Source organism: Myiozetetes cayanensis, unplaced genomic scaffold (genome assembly GCF_022539395.1).
Source record: "Myiozetetes cayanensis isolate MyiCay16 unplaced genomic scaffold, myiCay2020 scf5-8, whole genome shotgun sequence".
NCBI classification, from domain to species: domain Eukaryota; kingdom Metazoa; phylum Chordata; class Aves; order Passeriformes; family Tyrannidae; genus Myiozetetes; species Myiozetetes cayanensis.
Genome location: NW_026087742.1, coordinates 19,288,660 through 19,295,346, shown reverse-complemented (window position 1 = coordinate 19,295,346; position 6,687 = coordinate 19,288,660).

Genomic DNA, 6,687 nt, shown 5'->3' with positions numbered 1-6,687 from the left:
GGTTGCAGCCAGGATTCACAGCTGGGACAGTAGTAAGCAGGGTGCATTGTCCTTTGTGCTGACTTCTAATATATGTAGCCAAAAATAGCCTATTTTTTGACAGAGGAAAATTGCTGAGCTACGAGTTCCTGGAAACTAGAAGAGAGTGCACTGGGACAGCGTCTGTTCTGTTTTTCTGTTCCCCCTCTCATTCGCTGGTGACCACTGAAGGGGACAGGGGAGGAGGCAGGGTCTAGGGCAGATCTAGGGTGGTGCTCCTACATTCCTCCGAAACAAAGAGCTGAGTTCATGCCCCAGCCTGCTCTCCCAAGGCCACCTGACAGCCACGAGGTAACAGGGTGAAGGTGAAGCACGTTATTCCCAGCATTTTGCTCTGGAAACTGAAATTGAAGCGTACTGCCATCGTGTCCAGCCTATGTCAGCCTTCACTTAGCCAAAAATGGAAGAGAGATGCTGCAAACATGAGCTGCTTTTCAGTATGGTGTTAAGTCAGGCCCCAGGCATCCTTACAGGGGAAATGGGAGTGGGGAGTAGGAAAAAGAGGGGAAGAAAAAGGATTTAAGGATGGGTTTAAGGAAAAACAACGTGTAAAGGTCTTTCTCTGTGATACTGAAAAGAGGAAGAAGGTTGGGGATTTGGTCATGAGGTTTCCAAAGGCAATCCCAATTGTGTGGGACAAACTCACTCCTCTAAGATAATACACTGAAATATATATACATATATACGTGTATTTCCCCAAATATGTCAAAAAAGGAACAGTTTTTCCCAGCCAGGCTGCTCAGTCACACCTTCCTCTCTTCCCTCCTGACAGCAATGTCATAGTAGTCATATGTTAGGTACAGTTCCAGATTTTCTGCTTACAGTTGGTTTGAAGGCATGTGTATTGGGTTTTCACATGTTTGTAGATGTGACAGATATCATAGTGGGGAACTTTTTAAAACAAACCCAAAGCATTTATAACCAAAATGAGGAGTGCACAGGCACGCTTTCATCATGTGTCATGTGCTCTTCAGTGACTGTGGTGACTCAGAGGAGGTGTGTAACTTGCCTGAGGTGGCACAGGTGCTTGACTTAAGCCTCCTAATGCCAGACAGAGGGGACAGAAGGCTCACCAGGGCCAACAAAGAGCCAAAACCACATGGTTTCTGATCTGGTTGGAATGGGTCTTCTTGTATTCATCCTATGGTTTTAGTCCTGCATCCTCAGTTAGTAAGGTATTAGGTAACTTCTACCATTAGCTGTCCTATTTACAATGCAAGATCAATGTAATTGAAATCAGGGAAATGTTTTATTATCTTCCTGAGTCTGGATCTTTGGGTCTTTCCTGAATTCACCACAGTGCTTGTCATCTAGATCTAAATTTTCTTATAAGGGAACCTAGCTCATATCTGGGCAGTGACTCTAAAATCCTGTCCAAATTACTGTGTCCTCCTCTGTTGGCATTACTACCCTCTTGAGGGCATATCCAATAGCCTTTTGGGGTGATTTAAGCTGGTCTGCTCTGTAAGTCTTGCCATGGTGAATTGTACAGGAGCTTCTCTGCATGGGATGGGAAAGAGGGATTTTGTGGGAGAATGCTAGAGAATTAAGCGTGTGTAAGTCACGCTGTGTGAGGCCCAGGTGCAGAGTGAGCACATCACTAAACCTAAGTGAAAGTGTAATGTGCCCTCACCCACATCCCGACTGTGTCAGCTGGCGTGGGCTTAATGCTTTAGTGAATCCTTAATGAATGTGGCCAGAAGAGGGCTTTGAGGCACTGAAAAAGAGCCTGGGATGACTCTCAAATGAAAAACATAAGCCACAACATAATAGTCTTGGTGGTGGTTTGTTTTCTAACTCCTGGGTAGCTGTGTTTTGAAAACAGATGTCACAAACACCACTGAATGAAGCTTTCTCACTGGGAGTTCATTCTAGAGTTGCTGTTGATGTTGATGACTCAGTTGGTGACACAGGTGTTGATGACTTAGAATGAAGACTGTCCTTCAGAGGGTGATTTTTTCTGGGGGGAGGGTCGTCTAAATATTCTTTTAAATGTGGGGGGTTTTTTCCCCAGAGTAATAAACTTGACTGGGGTAGAACAGTGCATCTCATGCCAGTTCTTTCTGAAACATGGAAAACTCAGCACACTCTATGGTCTGACAGCAAGACCATGCTGTGGCAGTCCATGTTGTCTGGGTCAGCCACCTGTTAAACATTTTGTCCTGCCTCTCCCATGTGTTATCTAGTTGTTACTCTCTCCCATCCCTGGTCAGGTCTGAAAATAGACAAGTGCTTTTCACCCTGTGCCCTCATGTTTGGGCCCTCTGCACGCACCTGTTGTTTTTTGGTTCAATTTGGTATGGGGCTCTCCCCTTTTTTACTCTAAATCTCTGCTGCAGGTTGTTTGCAATGATTGGGCACTATTTATTATTTATATGACAAGGACTAATGCTCTGCTGTGGCATGGCAGCCCACTCTGAAGGATCTCATGTAAGAGCTTCCAGATGGGACATGCCCATAGGAGTACAGCAGGTGAGAGGCATGGCACAAGTACCTGCAGTGAAAGAACCATGACAAATTCACAGGGTTTTTCCCCTCTTGTCATCCTGCAGTCAGTTTTTTCCACTCCTTGCTACCCTCTGGTTTTCCCTCTGCCAAGTGAGTCACGCTTTCCAGTCCTGCTTGTCCTCTTTCTCTGTCTGAGTCAGCTTCTCTCAGGGAATTGTCACTTGCTGTTGGCAAGGCAGCTATTTCTGTCTTTAGCTGCTTCTTCCTTCTAATGGTTTCGTATCTTGCTGCTCCACCTTTATGTTTTTCCCTGTGTATTTGTACTGTTATTATTTGCATCTGCCGTGTCTTGTTTTTACTTTGATAAGTAAAAATAGAAAAAAGAAAATTCCTTTACAGAAAAAAGTTCCTGTCTTAAAAATCCAATGAAAAGAAGCCAGGAGCTCCAGTAATAAGCAGATATTATAAATTATTTTGCATTGTTGTAATATGCAAAATAATTATAATATATGTATCTTCCAGCCCAGAAATTTCATATCTGCTGTTTGGAACGAAGGCTCCCCATGTTAACACATTTCTTCCTGATGTCCTGTTGCCCCCGTTCTGCTCTGCAACAAACATTGTTACATGTAGCTATTTTCATTTCTAACTTAAGTCAGGACTTTTCATCCTGCCCTGCCACACATCAGCCATGGCATTGTTACTCTGCCCTTCTTTTTTTTATTATTTTTTCTTGTCAGACTTGGATTTTCCTTTTCTTTGCAGCAGGGAATGCCTGTTTGCACAGGTGAGTGGTGCCCAGGAGGGGGTTGACCTTCCTGGCATATATAGCTGGTAACAAGTGTCCCTCATGGCTTTAGGAGCCACAGAACTGCCCCAGCTCCCCAGGCAGCAACACCTGGGACAAAGGGGTGTGGCAGCTGGATGAGCTGAGTGGTGCTCCAGGTGCTCCTACTGCCTGTGATGTTGGGTCTGGCTGAGGCACTGCCCTGCCACGTTAGACAAGACTGAGGGTACCACGGGCCTCCAGTGAGCAAACAAATACCAGCCTCAGCTTGAACAAACCATCCTTATTTCAAAGAAAAGTATTGAGCTCATCAAGATTATCAGTTGAACACGTTCCAGTGATATAATACATCTGTGAACAGGAAGGTGGAGCCCACGCAGCGTTTCCTGCCTGCAGGCGGAAGGTTTCAAAATTATCACCTTTGGGATAGAGATGTTCTCTCCTACCTCCCTCCTGCAGCTTGCTGAGGCAGGGCAAGGGTGTAGGTAAACTCTGAGTGTGTTCTGTTTGTTTAACACCTATGTTCCAGTGCAGGAGGCACTGATACACAGCGGGCAGGGGATAAGTGGTCCGGGGCTTGTATCTTGTTGGCGCCGGCTGCTGGGAACTGTAGGAATGAACTGCATTTGGGAAGGGGTAACACAAGGCACTGAAGCTGAGGGATATTTGCCCTGAAAGGTTCATGTGTCCTGTCCTTGCTCACCGTGTTTGATATGCCTGTGCCACTGCTGAAAGAAGAAGAAAAGGGAGCATGATTCAGATGGATCTGCTCACCTTTTAAGAAAGTCCTGGAGACTTCTTTCAAGCTAGAGGTTATTCATCTCTACTGGAGCAGGTGGCTATTTCACATCTGATAGATTTGTGACAGAGATACCCTTTTTATTTATTTTATTTTACCTCCCCTCCCCCCCCCCCCAATCATCCTCTCATTGTAATCAGGCTCTTGGTTGTATGGAGCTTTCACACTGACATTAGCCCTGTGAAACTCATTCCAACCTTTCTGAGGGCAAAGTCCCACTGAAGTCCAGACCGTCACCAAGGAGCGGTATTTGTCCTGTGCCACCGCCCAGAGGCTGGAGCTGGGGTTCTTTCCTGTGGGGTGCTGCATCTCTTTTGCTTCCTATGTGATTGCTGTGCAGGCACCTGCTTGTCCAGATTACCCCGTAGTGCCAAGACAGGAAAAGGCTACAAGATGCATCTTGACTGCTTGTGGTCATACAGGCAGCACTCCAGGCAGAAGGTGGGCAAGGAGGAGAACCCGACCCTGGCAGGAAAGAAACCTCACCACGTTGTACCCGCAGGTTTCTCTTCACCCTTTTGTTGTACCACACTTTTTCACTAATCTTGCTGTGAAACTCATATCGGTGTCTTCTAGACCCTTTTTTGGCAGTTTTACGCCAGCCTGGGGTTTCCTGCCAGCCTCCTTGGCAAGGGAATGTCCCCGGCCAGGGCTTACCCCGCCTGGGAAATTCCACCGTGCAGAAAAAGTCCAGGGAGCCACATTCATGCCACTGTGCTCCTCCACCCTGCTGCTTCCCCTCGCGTGTCGTAACATCCCCTTTCCCTTCTGGCTAACCTGAGCCAAAAGATAAGTGGTGTGTGATCCACTGCAATAAAAATAGCCCTGTGGGTACTCAGCCTGGAGCTGTAATAAACAGGTGGGGTGTTGTTTAGGGTATTTTTCTTTTTTTTTTTTTTTGTGACCAGAAAGTCAGAGTAAGCAGGACTTTTGTGAGGGAGGGGAAAAAAAAAGTTTCCTTACCACTGCTTCTCTGTTTTATATCATTAAACCTCAGAGGAATCTCTCAGTCATTCATATAGACATGGTCATAAGGAATGATCGTTTGCCAGTGGGGTGTAAAGAACAGGCTTGTTTTCTGTAGAGCTGTTTCTAACTTCGGTGCTCCAACATGAAGGTACGCTGCTGTAATTTTGTTTTATTTGTTGCTTTAAAAAACCTGTAATTGATTGGAACAATATGGAGGGGTGGGTTTTTTTGTTTTGTTTTGTGTTTTTGTTTGTTTTTGTTTTGTTTTGGGGGTTTTTGTTCGTTTGTTTGTTTGTTTTGCTTCTAATAGCCTCCCAAGGGGTTTGTGTTATAATTGTCTGCCTGTTTGGGGGTTGGATATAGAAGAATGGTTGGCTTTTGGGAAAGTAATAGGTAACAACAACAAGGGTGAAGAAACCAGAAGAACAGTGGGGTTTTTAAAAGCCCACAGTGAATCTAGTAGCAAATACTCCTAAATAGCTTAGCTGTTTTGGACAACTCTCTCAGAAACAATCTGCTTTTTCCAGGGGAGGATGTAATAGCTTTCCAGAGTTTAAATGAAGAGATGAATGGATGAAAGCTCAGCTTGGAGAGCACTGAATGAAAGAAGCATTGTTAGTGAAAGCAGGTGTTTTGTATAATCTTGATTACAATTTCTTTCCTGGCAGCTCATCATTAATTTTGGAATAGCAGAGCATCAGCAGCATACAAGCCTGCCAGCTTCAACAGGAGAGGCGTAAGCTGTCATGGTGCAGTGTGAGACAACACAGGGAAACATAAAAATAGGGATCTACACCTACTTTCTTGTAATTCAGAAAAAGTCTGTGGGAATGAAACGAAGTAAGTTTAATGACCTTAAACTTCACTTTAAATTTTGTTATGCTAAGGAATTTATTAATCCAAACCATAAACTTCTTTTCATCACCTGGTGAGGGTTTCTCTGGCTTACCACATGAGGTCAATTATGCAGCACCCCAGTTCATTAACCGTGCCTCTTTCTGGCAGGCAGGGAAGGCAGCTCAGCACTAAGCATCTTGCAGAGGATAAGCTGTGGTCTGGTTTTAGACCCCAATTATTTGGGGGCATAGTGTCATTGAAGACTTGTGTACGGTGGGCAAGTTTGCAAGTAGTTTAGATGGAAGCTGGGTATTTTCAGCTGGGACTTGCCTGGAGGTATGTGGAGTACAGGGAATGGGTGATATAACCTGGGCTCTCCCTCAGCCACACTGGGTGACCAGTGGTTAGGGAGAAATGTCACCTAGGGATATTGGAAAGAAAGCCACATTTCTGCTCCAAACAAAACTCTAGTGTCAGCTTGATGATCACTTTCTGTCATGTGATTTCTTTTTTGCTAGTTAGACCTTTTTTTAACTTTCTTTACAGCAAGCCACATTTCCTGTTGTGTTTAATGGCAGTGGGTAGGAATAGGGTGTGTGTGGGGAGGAAATGTCCTCTGTCACTGGGGCATGAGCAGTGGCCAAACCCTGGGCTGCTCGGGGCAGTCCAGCTGCCTTGCACTCTGCTACCCTGGAGGGGCTGGTTGGGATATCATCATTGTTGTCGTCATCATCATCATTAACAGTTGCTGGAACTATGTTTCCAGCAGCTCTCCTGGGCACTGGGAAGCTTCGCTTCTCTTCCTATC